The sequence below is a fragment of the Poecilia mexicana genome, unplaced genomic scaffold (assembly GCF_051168715.1).
Source record: "Poecilia mexicana isolate PSO_F unplaced genomic scaffold, ASM5116871v1 scaffold_10, whole genome shotgun sequence".
NCBI classification, from domain to species: Eukaryota; Metazoa; Chordata; class Actinopteri; order Cyprinodontiformes; family Poeciliidae; genus Poecilia; species Poecilia mexicana.
This window is the reverse complement of record NW_028263379.1, coordinates 17,946,377-17,968,197: the sequence shown is the minus strand read 5'-3', so window position 1 is coordinate 17,968,197 and position 21,821 is coordinate 17,946,377.

Below are 21,821 nucleotides of genomic sequence, written 5' to 3'. Positions count from 1 at the left end.
GCATGCACATTGCTCTTTGATTGTTTTTGTTCAAAGTGGCAGCTGTAATGTCTGCCATGGTGTCAGACTACCTGGCTTCATGTACTGGGATAGAGAGTGAAAACAGTCACGATGAGCGCCTTCTGTTTGGTTACTTCTTGCTTGTTGCTCCTTGGTCAGTGTTCATGGTTGAGCGTTATTTACCATCAGGGCATTGCCTCAATTGCTATGTTTAATGGTGCAGACAGTGGTGGTTTCTTATATGAGCAATATGGGCAAATGCCCAGGGCGTTATCTTTTTAGGGATGGCACGAGACCATCACACTTTTTAGCACATAAATGGAATATTTAATATTAGTAAAATGTATTAAGTATTTAATATCTAGGTGTTTTATGGTAATATGGATCTTTCAGATTATTTTGAGAAGCAATTTCGATCATATTTTACATTTTATTGTGTCATGTAGCGCGGGCCGCTGGTCTTGGTCTTGACTCGGTCTCGACTCCCCTCGGTCTTGGTCTTGACTTGGTCTCGGACCCCAAAAGTCTTGGTCTTGTCTCGGTCTTGATACACTCTGGTCTTGGTCTTGTCTTGGTCTCGGGTTAGGTGGTCTTGAACACAACACTGATACCACCGCCTTACACCTACCACTGTTAGACAGTCCACTATCATGTCTATCGCTGAACATGTTTTTTTTTTCTTTCCTTTTTAACACATAAGCCTTATTCCTCTTTATAATTTATACTCACCATTTCTTTCCTTTAAACCAAATCCACCATAATCTGCCCTTCTTCACCATACCTCTCTTATTTCTCCTCATCGCCTCCGTTCCTTTGACAAACATGTCGGTTGATGTGTGTCCTGGAAACAATGCAACCTCATCCCCCATCACTCTTTGTTTTGACATTAATTCCATACCGTCTGTCGTTTGATTTCAGGACTGATTAGCACCAAAGATGGAACACACACAGAGAAGCATCTAAGTGATGCTTCTGCGTCGAAATGGCAGAATCCTTAAACCGCTTTAAGGATTTTGAAATTAATATGTGGAGACTTTTATTATATTGCCATTTTAAAGTTAATGAGTCACAATGATGGTTTCTTGTCTTTTCAAGGATTTTGAAAGGACTAAGGGATATGTCATCGCTGCTGTTAGGTTATGACTGCCACGTTTAATCAATTGAAAATAAAAAGTGGATAATAACACTCAATAAAATTTGGAAAAATAGTAAAAAGAAATGAAATATACTTAGTTTTTTTTTTCTTTTTAGTTTATAAAGGTAGTTGAAAGACCATAAAGTCATTTTTAATACATTTTGGGCTAACCATGCCAGGACTGTTTCCTTACATACTGTAGTAGTGCATGAGTGGCAATTTGAACGTAGTGAGACAGATACAATGCTGCGCATAATCTCACCATGGTTACCGGAGTTCACAGCTGAAGTGCACTTGATAATAAGCAGCTTCTCTCATCTCTCTTCTGGTTACACACACTTTGATGGCTTCAATTTAAACTTTTCAGCAGGAGACAAGGGCAAATATTTTTATGAAATACCTTCTCCAATTCTGTTTATATTCCGATTACACTGAGTGAATACAAAACCCAATCTGGATTTTTTTTTTCCCCTAATCTGCCCCTGTGTCAGATATGGATAAATCCATCCATGGACTCGATCAGTCTGTAATTAATTGATATGTATGGTTATTAACATGACTAATGCCTGATTTTAAGGCTATCAAAGACAGAAAACTTTTGTCCCAACAGCATTTAGGTTAAAGAAACACTGCGAGAGAGTTTATGTAATCTTTGCTGTGAATTAGACGATGACTTGTCAAGGGATTAGCATTAGTTCAGCCAATGACCTAAAGGAAAATATAGTGTTCGGTGAGTTCTGGGTCTGTTCTTCGGTCTTCTCTCAGGGCGATGAAGAGCTAGCTCTATAAAGGTATATCAATCAATTTCAAAGTGAAGTACATCATAAATACACAAAAATGAAAAGTCATAAAAAGAACACGCAGTCACCAATTGACATTTCCTGACATTTCAGAAAGTTTTTTTTTTTTTTTTTTAATATCGCATCTCTCATAATTTTTTTATTAATAGCCTTGATTTCTTTACACTTCCTTTCAAACTAAAACATATTTAAATTGTGAACTGGAAGGGATCCCAATTTTGTCAGTGGTACGGAACCAATCGAGTATGTAAATGAGATATGAAACAAGCATTTAGTGCTCTTTGATTTAACCTAAATATTGCATATGAATGCATTTGACAAAAAGCTCTATTTTCAGTAAATGTTGACAGAAAGCAAGAGAGAAGTAAGAGAAAGTAGGGTTAGGGGAGGGTGCCAAACGAGATGGAAATCTGTGTCCCTCACGTCTCGTCTTCGAGTCCCTTCAGTGAAGAATCCCACTCAAGGGTAAAGGATAATCTCCAACTGAGAGATGCCTTCCTAGCTTGACCAAAGCCACTGCTGCTGAAAAGAAACAGTCGGCTGATCACAATATAGCAGGTTAAACAGATTACAAAGAGCATGTGAACTCAGACTCACATTAAATACCATTGTATTTAGATTCAAAGCACATCGGGAAACGCATGCCATACAATGAGCACAAACAAACAGGGAGGGGGGGAGGAAAAAAGACTGAAAGAAAGGCTTACAGTCAAAGAAACCCAGTCTTTTTAATTAAGCAGTTAGTTTTATAAAGGAAAATTAATGAAAACATAATCATTTTTTCTGCCATGCTAATCTGCTCTTCTTTTTTTTTGTTAAGTGCTCATGGAGTGGAACAATTAAGGTTTGATTGCTTTTAGAATGAGCCGTATCTCTGAGGTAAGCTTGCTGTCAGACCTGTGGCAGCGATTTAATTTCATTCAGCTAATCAATCTGTTATGCTTCTTACACAGTCACCAGTTCTAACTTTCTGAAGTAACGCCACAAAAATAAGAAAAAAAAAAAAAAAGAAGATCTAACAAAACCTCTCGCGTCAACATTACTGAAGTTTATGGCTTTGAGAAATGTCATTTTATGCAAATGGGAGCTAATTATTATTATCTGTTGTTTTATTGAGTTTTTTTTTTTTTCCAGCTGCTGTAAACTGATGTTCATTCCCCTGCCGCCTAGTTGGAGAAGGATGTCATTCCTAATGTATAGTCTGGAATAAGCAGACTCACCGCATGTCCTCCTGGGACAGGTCTAATTACGTGTTCAGAATCTGCAGCATGGCTCTCTGGGCTTTTATGCCTCTGTCACTTCTCATCCACTCAATTGGATTGGATATATCCCAAGAACAACCTACAGCCTCCATTCCCTCTACAAAAACAGGTCACAGTGAGTTCATAGCATGTGGAATGAGTATAATTATTGGGGTGCAGACACCCTCCCCCGACTCTCCCCAGACACACATGAGCGCGCGCGCCGACGCACGAACATAAAGTTACTTCTAAGAAGATTGGGGGTGTTAGAAAGCGGGTATTCTTGGGCTTTGGGATTAGGATTTCTGGATCAACAGGGATCAGCTGCATATTGTAATCTCATTGACATGAGGAATGGCTATGACATTCTGAATCAGAAATACAATATTCTGCATTAGTCAAAGGAAGGAAGTGCTGCAAATTTCACTCTGTGAGATCATGTCATGGTTTATCTTGTTAAAGCAGTATCTCCCCATGCGAGAGAAACGGATCAGTTACTCGGAGGCATAGCAGACTTTGTGATAGTTAGTGAATCATCTCTGCTTGTTAAAAAAGGGGAGAATTTTTCTGGGATAAATTGTAGTCGGCAATAAAACCAAGCTAAAAAGAAGAGGGGCGGGGGGCGGGGGGAATATCTAAGTGCACCATTTTACCCTTCTCTAATCTCGAAAAGTAAACTATAGTCCTGAAAGGTGGAAAACAAGCCCATTGACAAGCTTGAAACCCGAGGGATGCAGTTGAACGCATGCTTGGTTTGTTGTATTCGCATGTAGACCCTCCCAATTCCCTTGTCTGAGTGTGTCTCCCTCTTCTGTCGGAGGAGCAGCGGATCAGAACCCCCTATACATGCGGTACACAGTTAGCAGGTCATTCTTCTGAAGCCCCACACCGCTGTCAGAGAGCCGGGCCTGCCAGATTTATCATAGTCTCTGAATTTCGTATTTCAGGCTTGTGAGGGCAAAAGTTGATGCTGACGTTCTGAGTGACAAGCTGCTTTACCGTACGGAAATTCCAACTGGACCGTTCCATATTCATGAACTGATTTAAATTCTGGCGCAGTACATGGGTTCCTACAAGATACTGAGAAAGACAGCAAGTGTATCCTATCCAAATTCACATACAACTGTCTTTCTGGACCTGTGCAAGTAAGGGTGAAGTACAGAGAGTTGAATGGATGCTAGTTTCTGCAAGTTTTAAAGGTTATTTCTGCAGCAGCAACAGATCAGTTCAAACATTGTTTACTGTCTAACATGTGGGTTGCATACTGAGGTTGCTGGGAGAACATTTCCAGGGTTTTGACGCGGCTCTTTTGATAAAAAAAACATTATTTTAGAGTTTGCTCCACGATGTCCTTGTAGCTCCATGTCAGACACCCAATGTGATTTTGAGATGTCTGATTTAAAGAGACTTAAAAATGACTTCAAAACAGAATTAATCTGAGGCTTATCTGTTCAGACCTTGCCTCAACTTTCAGCACAACCTTCAGAGCAACGTGTGGGAATGTGGATTGAGTGCAGCGTGCTGATCCAAAGACACACTGACCTTGAGACGTAATCTAAAACAGTTTGATTTTATTATCCATTTGTTCAGGTCAAGATATTTAATTTACCCTTTCAAACTACATCACGTTCAGTCAATCTTACAGTCTTTGTTGTTTAAGTTTCTGTGAGTTTTCCTTGGAAACATCAAAGTTATTCATGTGCAAAACTTGTTCTTTCCATTTACAATGGCGACGTGAAGATCAGGCAAATAACTGATGGCCCACACTGTAGAGCAGTTGTGATTAGATGCAGATTTTGCATAGAATCTAGATTATGGTTGATTATTAATTGTTTCAGTCAATGATGTTTGACCCATTCTGATTTGTGAACAAAAACATCCTATTGAACTTATCATTTCTGTTCTGGAGATGCACTGCTTTTCAGCAGCGATTCCACAGCAGCTCAGATTTGATGGGAAGAAAAAAAAAGAAGTTGCGCACCAAGATAAAGACTGAAAGAGCTTTTCAGGCAGAAATGAACAGCTGCATCAGCTAATGTTCCTGACGAAGAACATTTCATTCTGTTTAGTTTATATTGTTCATATAGCATTAATTCATGACGAAGATCATGCTGAGGCACTTGCCAAGACAAACAGAACCAGTTCATATTCAAAAATGTTTTTTTTTTTTTAATCCTGTTCTGCAAGTTTCAAAAGCACTTACACAAATATCTCCTAAATGAGCAATAGGCTTGCACTTAATGTTAAGACTTTAAGTAGATCTTACAGATAACTTGCATTGTAATCTCCTGTTTTGTGTCCTTCACATGTTTTAGTCTGTGAATTGTGATTTGACTGTTTTTCTTTAATATTAATTAAATATTCCAAATTCTATTCAAACCCTCATTTTCCTTTGAGTTGATTCAGTCTGACCACAGTTTGCTTTGGAATTAAAAGTCTTTTCATGGTAATATAAAAAGGTAAACCAACTTTCAACAGCACAGTTTTTAAATTAATTTCTCCTTTTTATGCCTAACCTTGTTTAACTAAATTATTTTTTATTTTACCTTTCTATATATGTATATATATATATATATATATATATATATATATATATATATATATATATATATATATATATATATATATATATATATATATATATATATATATTCAAGAGCAAAGCAGAACCAAAGTTAAATTCTTTGCTTTACAAACTTGGCAAATACAGCCGATTATGATTATTACATTTGTTTTATCGCATCCACTTTCTTTACTCTGCCTTTCAAAAATAACTTTGTCTTCTCCTCATTGTTTGAAAAAATGTTCTACAAATAAATCAAAGGCAGATTGATTAAAAATACATAAGCTGAATTAGATTTGTTAGAACAGTGCTAAATCTGTTTTACTGACCATGCATCAAACAGAACACAAAAAAGCTTTGCATTTTATCAAGCCATTAATGTTGGGAAATGTTTTTCATGTAGGTTGCTGCAATTTGCTCAGACCACATTAAGCGTGAACAGGACTACGCAGCTGCAGGCATTATTTTATACTTATTCCCACCACTTTTTTTTTTTTTTTTCCTTTTTATATATTATTTATATGCATGATGTTTGCAGATGTGCTAACCGGAAGTAACATCATTCATGAACTGGAAAGGGTTTCAGATCGTTAGAGATGTTGAGTCTATAGACACACATTACAGAATCAGTCCGAGTTCTGACTGCACTGTACATCTCTGGTTCTGAAAGCCTGTGTTTTACAGTGAATCACTTATCATTTTAGTCCTAATTTGTAAATACAAATCATCCAAGCAGCTCATAGGAACAGTGCAGCAGCATTTCTGAAACTAAACACAGCCACATATTTTAAAGAAGAAAAAAAAAAAAGATTTTAGTTGCAAGTCCTTCACATAGGAAGTCGGTATCCTTATCTACTGCGGCACTGAGCAGCCACGTGTAACGGCCTTTTGCAGGGAAAGTGAAATCCACTGCTTCCTGTAGTGATGAGGGGTGCTGATCCCAGCTGTAAACACCAACCAGTCTTCATATTCTTTTAGATTTCTTTAATCAGATATGTTGTCTTTGTATGTGCTTTCAGGGCTATTTATGGATCTTCTATGTCCTTCTGACTTTAATAATATAATAAAAGAGACACCCGAAGCGTCAGCCTGTATGACTGAGGTCCTTTTTCAATTTCCAAAAGAAGAAATTACCAAAATTGTACACCAAGCTCTCCAGCATTCTTTGCCACTGTTCTTGCAGGAATGATTGCCACAACATTTCTTCAGCCTCAGCATGTCCTACTGTAAGTGTCTCGAGTGAATGGACCGGTAATAACGGCGCAGACCTGTTCTTTGTATGTTTTATTGACTTGCTCCAGGGTCTTCAGAGGGTCTCACTCTCCTTCACCTGGAAGACTAATCACAGGCTGCTCCCCAGCTTGTGAGGTGAAAAACTCTCTTAAAGACCACCATGCCCTGAACATAAGTTCAGAGTACACCTCTCTTTAGACAACTAGTATGAGTCACTTGCCAAGGCCGAAAACGATGCCGCAACATGTATTACATTACTGACTTGTATGGGAGAGAATGACAGCATAAGCTCTGGATAAACTCCTCCATTATGTTCCCAAAGAACATTACTTTTATTTTATTTATTTTATTTTATTGAACAGCTGTACCCTGTAAACTCTCTACTCCCAGGCATCTTTTGTGCATTCAAACCATGTCTGTTTGGTGAATTTCTGTCACTGAGGTCTTTTCAGAAGAAACCACAGCTGTTTATATTCACAAATGTGGTTTTATATCTAATAAATCAGGGTTACGGTGCATATTATCAGTGCCCAGTGAAAATGTATGTGTCCCAACAGTATTTATTTATTTATTTATTTTGATAAATTGATCATACGCTTCTCATAGGAAAACCGCAGGTTATTAGGGTGTGGGGTGTTTTCACATCTTGTGCTTTACATCTCCACCAGAGCCTGTTATTGTTTCTCAATCATTCACCAGGGTAAAGAGGAATCAGGTTAATTGAGATTCAGGGATAATTTCTGTCAATGCACGCTTACGCAGTTGTTTCGGAAATAGCCTTGAAGAAATTATAAAATGTATTACTCAGGAAAGTAAACTGATTAGTCTTGCTGCTAACTGATGTACTTTACTGTACTATCAATAAATCATATAATACAAGTCCTTGGTGAAATAAATATTAAAACATCATGTTCGGTTGACTTTTTCAATCCATTATAATCAGTTTAAAAGACAAAAAAAAAAGCATTTGATGCATGCATCTACTATAGTACTATAAATTCTGTCATTTTTACTTAAGTGTTATAGATTTTGTGAGTTACTTTGGATAAATTTTGAATTTGGCACAAATAGTCAAACCCCATGGATCCCTAGACCCATTATTAAACATAATCGTTGCTTTCCAGAACTCTTTTGGATTTCCGCGTTGAAGGTCTGAAACAACATGGATGTGATTTGAAATTAAAGTTAATGAACTGTAATTTTACACCACCTTGTAACTGGTTATGGGAAAAATTATCTTGTTTTTTCTTTTTTGTTTTTTTCATTTAATGAAAGCATCATCACCAAGCTCCAAATGTGTTTTTATGTGCTTTTGAAAATGACATGCCCAAAACGAATTTATCTCAGGAAGTCAGAAAGCCACTTGCAGCTCCAGAGCTGCAGGTTCCATCTCACTATAAGGAAGCTGACCGTGTCGAGGGTTTTGGACGGGGTGCTTTGGAGCGCATCTGGTGCAGCTGGACCGCTGGTGCAGAAGGAGTCCATTTCCTACCACTGAATGAAGGGCTTGTGCAATTAGGAAACCCCTTGTTCAGAGCAGAAGGTGCATAATTCAGGTTCATACGGAGCAGGGAGTTGCGAGACTGTGGGGCAAGAAGGCAGCCGAATCATTCATAATTTAATTACAATGATTTAATTTTATTTGCTTATGCATGGTTATTGGGGCCACAGTCGGTGGTTTTACCACTGTTGAGTTACTTGTATTCATCTGCTTGACGTCTGATGGCACCGTGTGGATTATTTGTTCAGCTTCTTTTAGAATATTAGCTAAACCAAATGAAAATCAAATGGAATTTCGTCACCTTATGACGGAGAAAAATAGATTCACTTGATTTTTTTTTTAAAACGCCGTTAGTCAAGATGACAACAAAAAAAAAATCTAGCACAGCCTGTACAAAGAAGAAAAATCTGATCATATAGCAAATGAAGGCCCGCTTTAAAACTGAACGAGGACATTTTACTCAACTTCATATACCAAAAAATATATTTGGTGCTTATAGAATATATTATAGCGAACGTGAATGTAAATCTACAATAAAAAGAGTTGCATTATTTGTCCTACCATAACCAAAGAGACTTGGTTAGTTAATTGTTACAATGTGGATACATATTCTGCATCAGCAAATTCAAGATAAAAACTTCTAGAGAATGATCCTCCCCCACCCCCACATAAATTAATTAAAAATATATATATACCAGTGAGATACTGTGCTTGCTTAAATAATACTGAAAATGTTATGTGTGGGTTTTCTGCACAATGCCAAGCCAAAGTCAAGAAAAAGTGAAGGTTTTTATTCTTCAATGCAGCACAACACCAGCCTGTAATTGTTCTTTTGTTTGAGCTTTTGTTTAACAGTCTGATGTACAAAGGAAATGATTTTCACTCTTATTCAGACTTACTCTGTTTTGCTTTGTACATTGAAACTAATCTATAATCTAGTGGCAGCAGCATACACAAAACAAGCTGGACGAAAGACAAAGCAAGAACGAAGCAAATTTCAGAGGAGAATCAATTAAATTAGAGAAAAGACACGATTATCGATTTTTTTTTTTTTTTTTTGAGTTACGGATTGGAGACAAAAACTTACGTTTGCCTCTGCTAAAGCTGCAGTATGTACCTTTTAGGAAGAATGTTTTGTCATATTTGTCAAAACTGTCACCATGTTGTGACAGCATGTTATGAGACAGAAAATGTATGAAAAGATCGATCTCCCCCACGTCCCTCTTAAGCTGTTATTGGCGTCTGAAAAAATGCACCACTCTCGTTCAAAAACAACCAACCAGAGCCAGGAGGAAGGTCTTAGCGATGTCAATCAATGCTGCTAAATGTGCTAATGGCAGAGAAGCAACTTACAGAAAAACCGTTTATCTGCCGTCATCAGTAGCCATGGTAACTTGCCTGCACGGGCATATAGTGTAGTGTTAGCAGAGAGCAGGGAAATTGGGAATGAGCAGCGGCATATAGGATTGATTGACAGCTCTAAGTCCCGCCTCCGGGCTCTGATATGTTGTTTCTAGTTAGCACTGAGAGAAGCCAGAGGAGATTGATTTCTTTCACAGATTAACATCGACTATTTAATAACAAACTGTCACAATATAGCGACAGTTTCGACAAATATGTAAAAAAATAAATAAATAAATAAATAAAAAATTAAAAAAATTATAAGTTTCATACTGTAGCTTTAAGTAAGGGATATAAATATCTAACTGGCATTTGATTTTTTTGTAGCATGTCATTAAAACCATACCAGTCATGGTGGGATTAGGTTTAGTACATTAACTCATGAAAAATAATCTTCAAAATGAAGGTAGAGCTGAGCATTTACAACACTGGTGTAGCTACCATCACATCCCTTTGCTCAGTTTAATAGTTTGCTCAACAATAATCATATCAATGAAGCTGGTCATCTGACAGAAGTTCAGCTATAATTGTTTTAAGGCTACTGAGATCATTGTAGGTTGTTTTTTTTTCCTTAAGAAAGTTGATCTTATTTACCGTCATGAAGGATTTCTTTTATAACTTACATCCAGAATCCTTGTATAATGTTCCCACTTCTTTGTTGTCTTCAGACAGACTGATCACTGACAAACCCCGAGACAAACAAGTTAGTGTGTGGTTGGATAGTGCAACTCAATCAATCACTTTAACACAGGTGTGTGAGCTTGCATAATACGTCTCCCGGAGACCGTTTACAATCTGACAAGCAATAATGAATGCCAGTAGACTTATGGCCCCGAAAGATAAACTTTAATCAGCCTCCTCTGCTTTTGTCTTGTTTGAGCATGCCCTGGCATATCCTACATTGTATGCACGGCAGCGAAAGCAAATAGCAAATGGGAACTTATTTAAAATTTTTCATTTAAATGTGAAGACCTTTCCTAATATAATCGCCATCATAAAATTGCCAGAAGTGACCCTTCAATCAATCTCTGTTTGATTCATTTTATCCACAGACTGTTGTTCCGTTAACTAAAGAACATGCACTGCATTCTATAAACGTGGGCAATTTCTGCAGGTTTCTATCTGCAAATGTCGAGATTCCTTAAAGTTGTTCTCTAGGGAGTCATTTGCTCAGAGAGGTTTAAATTTAGTTTAAAATATTGTCCCTTTATGTTGGCAAAAGACTGCCTGTTTTTGCTATGTTTTTTTTTTTTTAATATAAAACTACACTTAATCTTCCAATGATAGCGATAGTCCGGAGAAGAAGAAAAAAAAAACATTTTGGATTAATAATTGGAATTAAAGTAATTTTTTTTGACAGTCCTCAAACTTGTAATAATTACAAAATATATCTTTTTCTCAGTTGTGACATGATAATGTCTGCTTATAATTTTGGAGAAAATGAGAAAATAATTTGTACAATTTGTACACTTTTGATAACAAAAAGCCTGTTTAGCCAGACTTCCCTTAAGAACAGGAAGCAAATAGCAGAGATGGATACTAAGATGCAATGGACCCCCGTAGTGTCTGGTCTACTACAGCTGTACTTGGGGCACAACCTGATTTCTTGATTTAAGCAAAAAAAAATATATATATATATGTTGAGTCCCGAATATGCCATTTGTCAGCTTTAGACATGTAAATGAATGTATCATGAGAGAGCATCTATCAAGATGTTTGACACTCCAAGATGCAAAACAGCACAAGCCCCACGGAAAGACAACATCTATGAGTCTTAGAATGCTGTACAGAGTTAGGTGAGAACAGGGAATGCAACAAGTTGCTCAAAACGGACACTTGTGAGATAAAATTAAACCCCAGAAGATGTGGCTGGAATAATTGATCTCTAAGAAGAAACGTTGGCTTAAAGAGAGCATCTCTGCACAGCGCTATACTGCGAGCTCTGTGTGAAAATAAATTAAAGCACAGCTACAATGGGTAGCCGTCTGTGAGGTGTGAAAGAAACTCAGGGCAACTACTGAGGTGCTGCAATCCTCTAGCACTTTGGCTTGTGTTAATTAAACAGCAGTTAAACGAATAATAAGGATGTCATTTTTCTTTTTTTTTAATTGCAAATGGTATACATTGTTTTCTCACAAATATTTGCTTGTGTTCCAAGTTGCTTTAGAGAGGAAGAGGAATATTAAAGAAAAAGTCACACCAAATACTATTCTTTTTCAAAACATGTCACACAGTTGAAGCGTCACTGGAAAATAATAGGTGAGATGAAAAACAAAAAAAAACATAAGCAGAGCTTAACCTTAGCATCACAGGATTAGATGACACAAGTCCAACAACTGCGCAGATTTTTATTTTTATTTTTTGCCATTGTTACATATAAAATCTGATTATTTTTGATGTAGGAATAAAAGTATAAGTAGACTATTTTAGTTTCACGGGAACAGATATTAACTTTTAGACTGCAGCAAGATCAAAAAAGCAGAATGGGACACTTTTTCCTCCTCAGCTTTTGGGGGGAAACTAATGATTTCTGAGGACTTTGCAAACTTCCTGCAACAGCTGTTTGTATATTCACAACCAGGGCATAACCATGTGTTAAATTCCTCTAAGATGCTACTGAAAAGATAGCTAATCTTTCCGTGCAGTCTCCAGGAGACAGTGATATGCATCTGCACGGTAATGATTATTTTTAAATTGATTCCACAAATTCTTTGGAGAACTCAATTCATTTGTCTTTTTAATAATGCAAAATTTAATAATGAATCCAATTTGCTTCTCGTCTGTGCCCCCCTGTATTATCCTTGGATGCAGAACACCATCCTGGCATCTAAATGTCTTCAATACAAGATTAACAATTGACAAAGGGTTGCGGGTTGCCGGGTGATTATTGGCTGCAGGCGGAGATTAAAGGAAAGCAGCCACACAGCTGACAGTTTGGTTATCTCTTTTGGACTAAATGAAAATCATGGCCTGAATCCATCAAAGGAGATTAGGAAAATGCGAGTCCATTACTGATGTCCTCTCACAGGTTGGTGTGTCTGTATATGTTTTTTTTGTTTTTTTTTTTCCCCAGTCTTCGATCACAAGACAAACATTTTTGATTCACCTCTTCAGCTCGAAGAAGACATCCCCCTCCTCTAATGTCTGCAACTTCATTTGTGTATGCACATGGGAGCACTTACTTTAATTTTTTTTTTCCCCTTTGGAGCACAGCTGTGTTAGCTCCAAAGAGGAAAGTTGCTCCACCTCAAAAATAATTAGCTAGTTAAGATTCTGCACGGCACTGTATATGGCCTGTAACAGATAACATAATGAGAGATGACTGAATTAAAAAACAAAAATTTCATGTGTATGGCTGTTGAGTTGTTTTTTTTTTCTTTTTTTCTTAAAGTTAAGAAAAGTGCTGGCAACTAAAAAGACTTTGGGGTTATCGGGAGGGTGGAGTTCCCCTCCTGAAGTTATTAGAACTCAATAGGGCTGTGGCACTACAATATATTTCGCCCACTGAGTGACAAAAATCACAGCTGACATTGGAACTGTCAAGGGCACATTTCCCTCAACGAGAGGGGAGATCCGCAGGGAGAGGCAAGTGAGTGTTTGTGTCAGAGGAAACGGCAGTATTTTATGAATTCCTTGGCCACTCGCGTCTTTCAGCAGTAGTTAGGGAGCCGTTCCCCCCCCCCCAGCACCCGCCCCCACTGTTACCAGAGGAGAGGAGTCTGTGAGATGTTATATGTTAAATCCATGGTCTTAGGGTAGAAAAAAAAAATCTAAAAGCAAGCCTGTTGTCAAAACCAATTTGTATATCACAGCAGGTTGCAATGCATTATCATAACACCAGCTCAGCAACTGCGGCTTTGAATTCATAATCTAAAAAAAGGTGAGTAGGACAGTATGTTCCAAGGTTGCCATTCGGATATCTAATGTAGAAATAAACAGGGAACTAGAATTGTTACAACACTTTATATTGTCTAAAGACACAGAATTAGAAATTAAAATAATATGAGGAAATCTGTGACTCCAGAACAATTCCACGTTTCAGGAAGAAGGAGAAATTAACAAAGACATTTTTGCTAAAAGTCAGAAGATGAAACAAGTGAGGATTTTTTTTAAGAAACTCAGTGATCTCACACAGTGATCCAAGAAAAAGCCAATAGTAGAAAAAAAAATCACCTATTTAAAATGGATGGAAAGAAGTGAAGTTCAAGATGTGTGGAAGACGTTCCCAAGACAAGAGATTTGAAGACTATTTATGGAAAAATGGGTCAAAAATTCCCCTCAGTTTTATTCTGGAAATATTGGAGGTTTTATAAAGCATTCAATAAACTGTCTAAAGCTTGCTCTGTCTTTATTCTGCATGTCAGTTCACTTCATAATATATAATTTATAGACCAATTTGTTTGGATTTCTTTGTGAATTACTTGGGTTTTTAGCAACATCTGGTGCACAATTTATCTCAGCCGTCTCATTAATCAGTGCAGTTAACTGAGAAAACCATTAATGCACTCAATGCTTATGTTTCTTGCAGTATGAATTACAAAAATAATCATTTGTGGTCGTTTAAAGGGGCCTGAATGTCATGTCTGCAGATCCTTCACTCTCCTGAAAAAGTGCATTTATAGCTGGATGTTCTTCTACTTGGAGGAGTTAGCATGAGCTGCCAAGACGTGATCATATAGAATAATTTAGATTTGTATTTAGCAGGAATATTTTAGAGCAGTTTTTCAGTAGGTGAGCTTGAGATTACCTTTAGCACAAGGTCCTAGAGGAAAACGGCAAAACGTTAGATAAGGACACGAACCCTACTTTCTTTTTTTTCTTTTTTTTGAGAGGGACTTGATGCTATCTTCATAGGATCAAAACTCTGGCAAAGTGCATCAAAGTGCCAGAAACAAAGAAAGTGCAACTCATTGGGTCAGCAGACACCATCTGAGGATGTTTTGGCAAAAGTATTTCTTTTAACATGAAGTTTTCAGCTCATGCAACAACAAAGTTCAACAATTTATGAATAATAAAACAATCTGAATGTATTTATTCTGCCTAAATGACAGAAAATTTGTAAAACCCTTTTTTTCCCCTCTTTTTTTAGGTTTGTTTAGGTAAAAATGGATCAGATTATTGATTGTTCTCTAGATTTAAAAAATATAAAAAACAACATTCCTTGTTCCATTTACTAAATTTTAAAACTTCGGATAGCATTTCATAATCATTTAATTATTCAACATGCTTACTGTGGAAGACGCTACAATTTTCAAGACAGGTTTATGATCTTCCATACCATAGGAGAACAAACAAAAGGAAATATTGGAAATATTGTTTATTTCCTTTTAACTCTTCTTCCAGTTTCTTTTTAAAGTCTGTTTGGCTGTGAACACAACAGTTTGACCTCAGTCACATGAAATAAGTCTAGATTTTGCTATAATTTTTATTTTCATTTTCTTGGGATTTGCCCGCGTAGCTTTTTGACAATAATGACTCAAATGAGGTTACAGCAAGCATATGGGCTTGTTGAAGCTCTTACCAATTTCCGAGCAGCCTGCTGAGATTCTCCATCAACTTCCACCAGGAAGCTGTGCATCCTAACCTGCAACGGTGACACGTGGATTGGTCTAATTAACAACAGCAAGAAGCAGGTTTGTATAATTACTCTGTTCCTCAGAGTTTGCTTTTTAGCAACATGCGTGTCTAATGATAAAATGCTGCCAAATGCCAGTCGCTAGTTAAGTACCCTCTCTTCGGCCGAGCCTGTCATTAGTAACACGGACAGCCCACTGATGCGAGACAACAGAATCGTGTACGTCGACCGGATAAACAAAAATTACCTTTGGGTAAGATCTAAAGCTCAGCTCATTGGCATTGTGAACATTTGTATTGTACTGCAAGCTGAAACAAGGTAGCTTGTTAATGAAGTTGTTTCCTACCACAAGTGCTGCTGGAGTCTTCACTTCAAAACACTTTGTCATATTTCTCATCAGAGAAAAACTCAATCTCCTAATCAAAATTGCACCTTTTTCTTTCCAAAGTGTGACAACACCGAGTTATCATTTTTATTATCTTAAGCCTACTTGAGAGCACTTATGTTAAGAGACTGTCTTGGTTTGGTTGACTTGATTGTACACAAATATCAGATTTGACTTTTAACCTGCATTAACTGTTTTCTTTCTCAGGGAACTTCAAAATATCATTAGGAGACAGAAGATTTTGTCATAATAATCTATTCATCGTTATTTGAACACCTGTCTATAGTTCCTTCTTTTTGACTCATCTTATTTTGCCATTTTAAACATAATGAGTTGTAAAATGCATCATTTTCAGTTGTAAATTTGAGCATGTGAATTCAGAAGGATTATGTGTCTGAAGAACTGAATGTAAAAAAAAAATCCTTGGTCATAAGGGTTTTTAAAAATTATTATTATTATTATTTCAACAGGAAAGATTTTCCACATGTTTGGTCTTTCTAGTAATAAGTATGAAATAAAGAAAAAACTTACAGAGTCTGTTTTCCCTGGGCTGTGTAAAGCAGTATTAGCTCATATACTCTGAGATTTCCTCCTTTGTTTTTTTAATGCAAGATACTAAAGCTCATAATTTGTTGGTCATAAAAAAAAAAAACCCTGTTATTAAACCCGATGAATGTTTGATAAAAAAATTATTTTGTTCACGTTTTTGTTGGTGTAAATTAAAGTCGAAATTAAAACGAGCAATCATATTAACTTGAATAATTAAGATTTACATTTTGATTTCCGTAATTGCCACTTCCTGTAGGTTTTCCTTCGGCTCGTTTTCTTTTAATTCAAACTTAGTTATTGAACTGTTGACCCAGAGAAGTCTTAATCCTCACAAATATACAGTAAAACTCAATGGATGCGTATATAATTCAATATGCCATATAAAGAGTTCTGAAAAGATCATTTTGAAAAGTGTCTGCAAATTTCGTATTTTACATCACAATATTTTAAAAAGTGAAACAAATCAATTTTTGTACATAATAATTTTGTACATAATTGTAAATAATTTATCTACACATTTGACAACACACCTTCCGTCATGTCCCAAAGCACATGCTGATACTCTGGAATAGCAGGTCCTTATTTTTGGCCTGGATTTCCACATTTCTACACATAAATGTCACAAACTAATACCTAATATTCAAGGTGGGTTTGGAAATCAAATCCACCCTGGCTATTTCCTCAACTTGTAGCCAAGAGGCAGTGATTTAAAGACATAAAGAAGCATATCTCAAGCACAAAGCACCACAGAATCCCTCATTGACACGACCTTGACTCAGAAATTGAACTCAGACACAAATCTAAAGGGGCGTTTCAAAAGTTAACTGTACAAATGACATAAAGTCAGAGAGCCAGATTTTGCATTGCTCACTGGATTTTTGCTTTGATAACCACTGAATCTACACCACTAATGAGGTCACTTGAGGTCACCTGTCAGTGTTGAAATCATAACCACACATGGATAAATGGATAATAAACTCTAAGGCAATTTTGGACCATTTGCAAGCAAAAAAAAAAAAAAAGGAGAGAAAAAAAAAGATCTCCTTTGAACTGCTTTGATATTTATAATTAAGATTAGCCCTTTCCTGAGGTTAATATCCCATAAACCCCATCTACAATTTCACCACTTTTTAATGACACTCACACCGCATTCAAGGAGTTTAACCTCCACAAGAAAGAACCTTGGACGGAGCGCCACAATGAATATTATACATCATTAATTTGGCTTAATGAGTCAGATGATAGAGGTACGGTCTGGTGAAGAAGTGCAGCAATTTGGAGGAGAGGAAACCAAGTTAAGACAGTAAAACATTTTAACAAGCCGCCCTTTTTCATTTTGCATGAACAAACAAAAAATATATATATAAAAAATCCAACTTTAACTGAGTAATTGAGTAACTGAGTGTGCATTCAGAATTAATCTTGAGGACCATGGGAAAAGGAAAAGTGACCAGTATTTACTGAGACATAATGTTCTTTTCATGTCTTTCTTTCAATCCACGGATGTTTATTCACTTCCCTCAGTTGTCCATCCTCATCTGTGTCCCTGCCAGCTGTCTTCTCCTTGACATCAGCGACAGCCATCTCACACACTGATCTGATTAGACAGTGTGTTCCAAATTAAAGAGCAATAACCTTGGGCAGGTTGACAGACAGGCATGTGGTAGAGCATTTTAGATGCACAGCCTATATGGGGTGAAGTTGGGCTATTTTTCCAAACTTGAATTTCAAAACACAAAATAATAGGACTAAAACGAAAAAAATATGTGTAAACTCTCGTATTCTAAATGTTGACATAAAATGCAACAACAATAATAATAATAATAATAATAATAATAAAAGAATGTTATTATATCCTTATATATTTGAATAAATGTTCCATTTTTACCAGAAATGCTTTATTATCAACTTACCTGGAATGATAATCGGTATGCTAATGAAAGGTGCCATGCTATATTAAGCTATTTTATTGGCTTTCTTTCACTTTTAATATTTGGTCATTATACTTGTGACAGAAGACAGCAAATTTGTCACAGTCAGGCAGTTAACTGACCTCATGGCCGGCAAGCTTTAATAAAACTGCTTCTAATTTCCCTGAAATTGTTTTCGAGATAAGACAGGGCGATGTGAAACGGTGGCAAGACGGTGCGCGGGGGGTCGTGAACTGTGGGCTGGAAAACTCCATCACTCTCTAAATCCATGGTAATGTTCTGTGTTGGAGCTAATGTGAAAGATGTGTAAGTCAGTTAATTTTTAATGCCAGTTTTAGCTCAATTCCTAAGTCATCATCATCACCATCAAGCGCTGGCACTTTCCTTCATTAGGCTCTTTCCGAGAAAACTAAGGATCATTTATTTGCTGCATTTACTGATAAAAAAAAATATGGTCTTTCAGTGTGGTAGAGTTCCTTACTTTGGATACTTTGTTTTGCATTAAAGGAAAATGTGACATTTAGATAACCTTCTATGGAGTGGATAATATAGTAGTTTGCCATTAATTCAGTCTAAACAGCAGACACAACATTTAGTGGTGGGAAAAAGCAACCTTATTCCACACAGAAAGGATAAAAACGATAACACGTTAATGTTGGCCACTTAACAAGCTGCATCGTTTTAGAAAAAGGTTTTAATGAAGTGTTCTTCTATCTCAATGATCCTATCCTTCCATCTCCCCGATGTTTTCTGGCTGCTATTTTGAAACTGAAAGGAGCGTGTTTCAAGCTTTTGTTGCCGTTTCACGCTTTTTTTTTTATATGTGCAACTAAAAACCATAGCTTATCCTTTTCCACTGAAGCATTCAGAGCACCAGTGTGGCCTCAGCGCCTGTGTTGTGTGTGTTTGCATAATGAAAAAGGGAGACGAGATAAGCAAGTGACTCTGAAAGGCTAATGCCACAGGAGGCGGTGATGTCTGTCAAGAGCAAAACTCACCTCTACAAAAAAAATAAAAAATAAAAAATACTCACTGCTAAATTACAGTAATTTTGATCTAATCATCAAAATATGCTTTCAGAAATATGATTATGTGCTTCGCAAATTGTTCATTCCTTGGCTGTGCAGCATTGGCTGCAGCATTAATTTAAATTTCTCAGAGTGTTTTAGTTTATTTACGCTCATTGAATGTGTGACTATCTCTGTATTGTTTAAGCGTCTATATCCAGCCGCAGCCCGTTTGATTTACACAGTCATGAACCTTGGACGACAAATTGTTGTCCGATTTCCGAACTCGTCCGTTAAACTAGGATGCATCGTTTTAGAAATGCACCCAGATAGCGTCAAAATGACGGGTAGATTTCCAGCAATTTCAAAAGTGGTGGATTGCACACAACTCAATTAAATGGTTCATTCTCGATACACTATCTGCTGTTATATTAATTTACAGCATAAGTAATTTGTGCTGCCAAAAGATGGGGGTGGGGGGGAAGAGTGATTTTTATATTACTCCTGTGGTGATAAATGTGCAGTACAAACATACAAAAGAATCAGGCAAAACTCCAAGTCAGCTCTGCGGGGAAGGACAAATCCTTTTTCTTTACTTCCACAAAAGCAGCTGCATAATAAATGTTACAATATACTAAAATACACCCACTTTACATTCTAATATAATAATAATAATAATAATAATAATAATAATTATAAAGTTTACAGCTGATTTACTTTTGTGTTGGCATGAGAGGGAAAAAACACTACCCCCCACACACACACACACCTATATATATATATATATATATATATATATATACATATATATATATATATATATATATATATATATATAGGTGTGTGTGTGTATATGCGTGTGTGTGCGTGTATCACAGTGTGCCCAGTGCCAGTCCATTATTAGTGGCTCATTTCGATAATTTATCACTAGGAAAGATACATTTGCAGAACGTTTCATCAGAAAAAAAAGAAGAAAAAAAGAAGAGAAAATTCCTAATAAACCCTCTATAAATATTTCAGTGCATTCTAGCTGCCGGTTTTCCATATTCCGACAGGGGCATGCCTGACAAAGGGGGTAGCCTGTGCCTCGCACAAATATCAAACTCTAAAATATTTGAATAATGGAAGAAACAGAGTCCTCCTCTCAAATCCTCAAAGTGAGTTTCTGTCAAGACGGAGGGAGCGAAAAAGCCAGCTGGTGAGAGACAGAGGAAGAACTTTGGTCAGTATCCATTCTGACAGGACTGACATTTCTATTCTTGTTTGCTTGACAGAGCCCCATTGTTACTGGCTTTTCACAATGGTTTAATGCACATCATTTCTAAACTAAACTTGATATTTATATCAGTCAAAAACACTGAATGCTGCAAACAGCTCCAGGTGCACAACTTTGTGTAAAGTGTCGTGCCACATGTATAAAAGGCTTTTCAAAGCTGTAAAATTAAATATACTTCCGATCTATTTTAAGGGTTTTTTTGTCAACTTAAAAACTGAAAGTATGGTACAGGCATATATACTCCAAAGAGAAGACATATCAGTATTTTACCTTTGGGTCTGAACAAGACTTTCCTTAAGAGCACAAAGCTACAAGACAAGGTGGAATGGAAATAGAAAAGATAGTTAATGGAGTCCCCGTTTTTAAACCCATTCATTTTTTAAAGCCACGTATTGCCATTGCTGCAGCACCCTGAATTCAAGGCTGCCTGAAAGCCATTACAATAACGTTACATTTTCACAGATTATTTATTAATCTGACAAAGAAAGGTGCGAGAAACCACCTTGGAGCACACTCCATCCCTCAGTTATGTCTTTTGAGAGGGAGGACGAACAATCTGCAAAGGCTCTTTTCACCCTTCACCCATTCTGGTTGGCTTTCATTGGTGCTGCTGTCAAAATCTGACAGGTCTGCAACATTCTGGACTATATCTTCCAAATAAATGCCCCTTTTTCCAGCTTAAGGTGAGATCTAAAAGAGACTATTAGAGATGTGAAATAAATGTGTGTGCTGTTGATCAGGAGTTTAAGGGATGATCCTCTGATTTCAATCTCTTTTGAATAGATTCATCTCCTCTATAGTTTCACATTCTACTTTGCAGAGTGAGCAATGTAGCAAATCCTCTACTGAAAGCAATATTCCATTTTTAATTGGAAACACATTCTGATCTGCATACGTGCCGTCAATTGCCTTACTGCATCTAACAAATGTTACTATTCCCTCCATCAAGAAAGCATGGAATCAAAGCTAATAATGAAAAAAAAAATAGATGAAAGATATATCAGTGCATGTTTGTTTTTAACAGAGGGAGATTAAAAGTCAACCCATCAAAGCAAGCCCACTGGCTCCAACCAACTGTGTCAGAACCGAAACAGTGAACCCAGGATTTACTTTTACATCCAGAACAGGTCATGTTATTTTTCACACCTGGATTCAGTGAAGTTGTAAACAGGAGTCAGAAGTAAAAGACACACCGAACTTTGACTTTCAGCTACCTCAACTTTC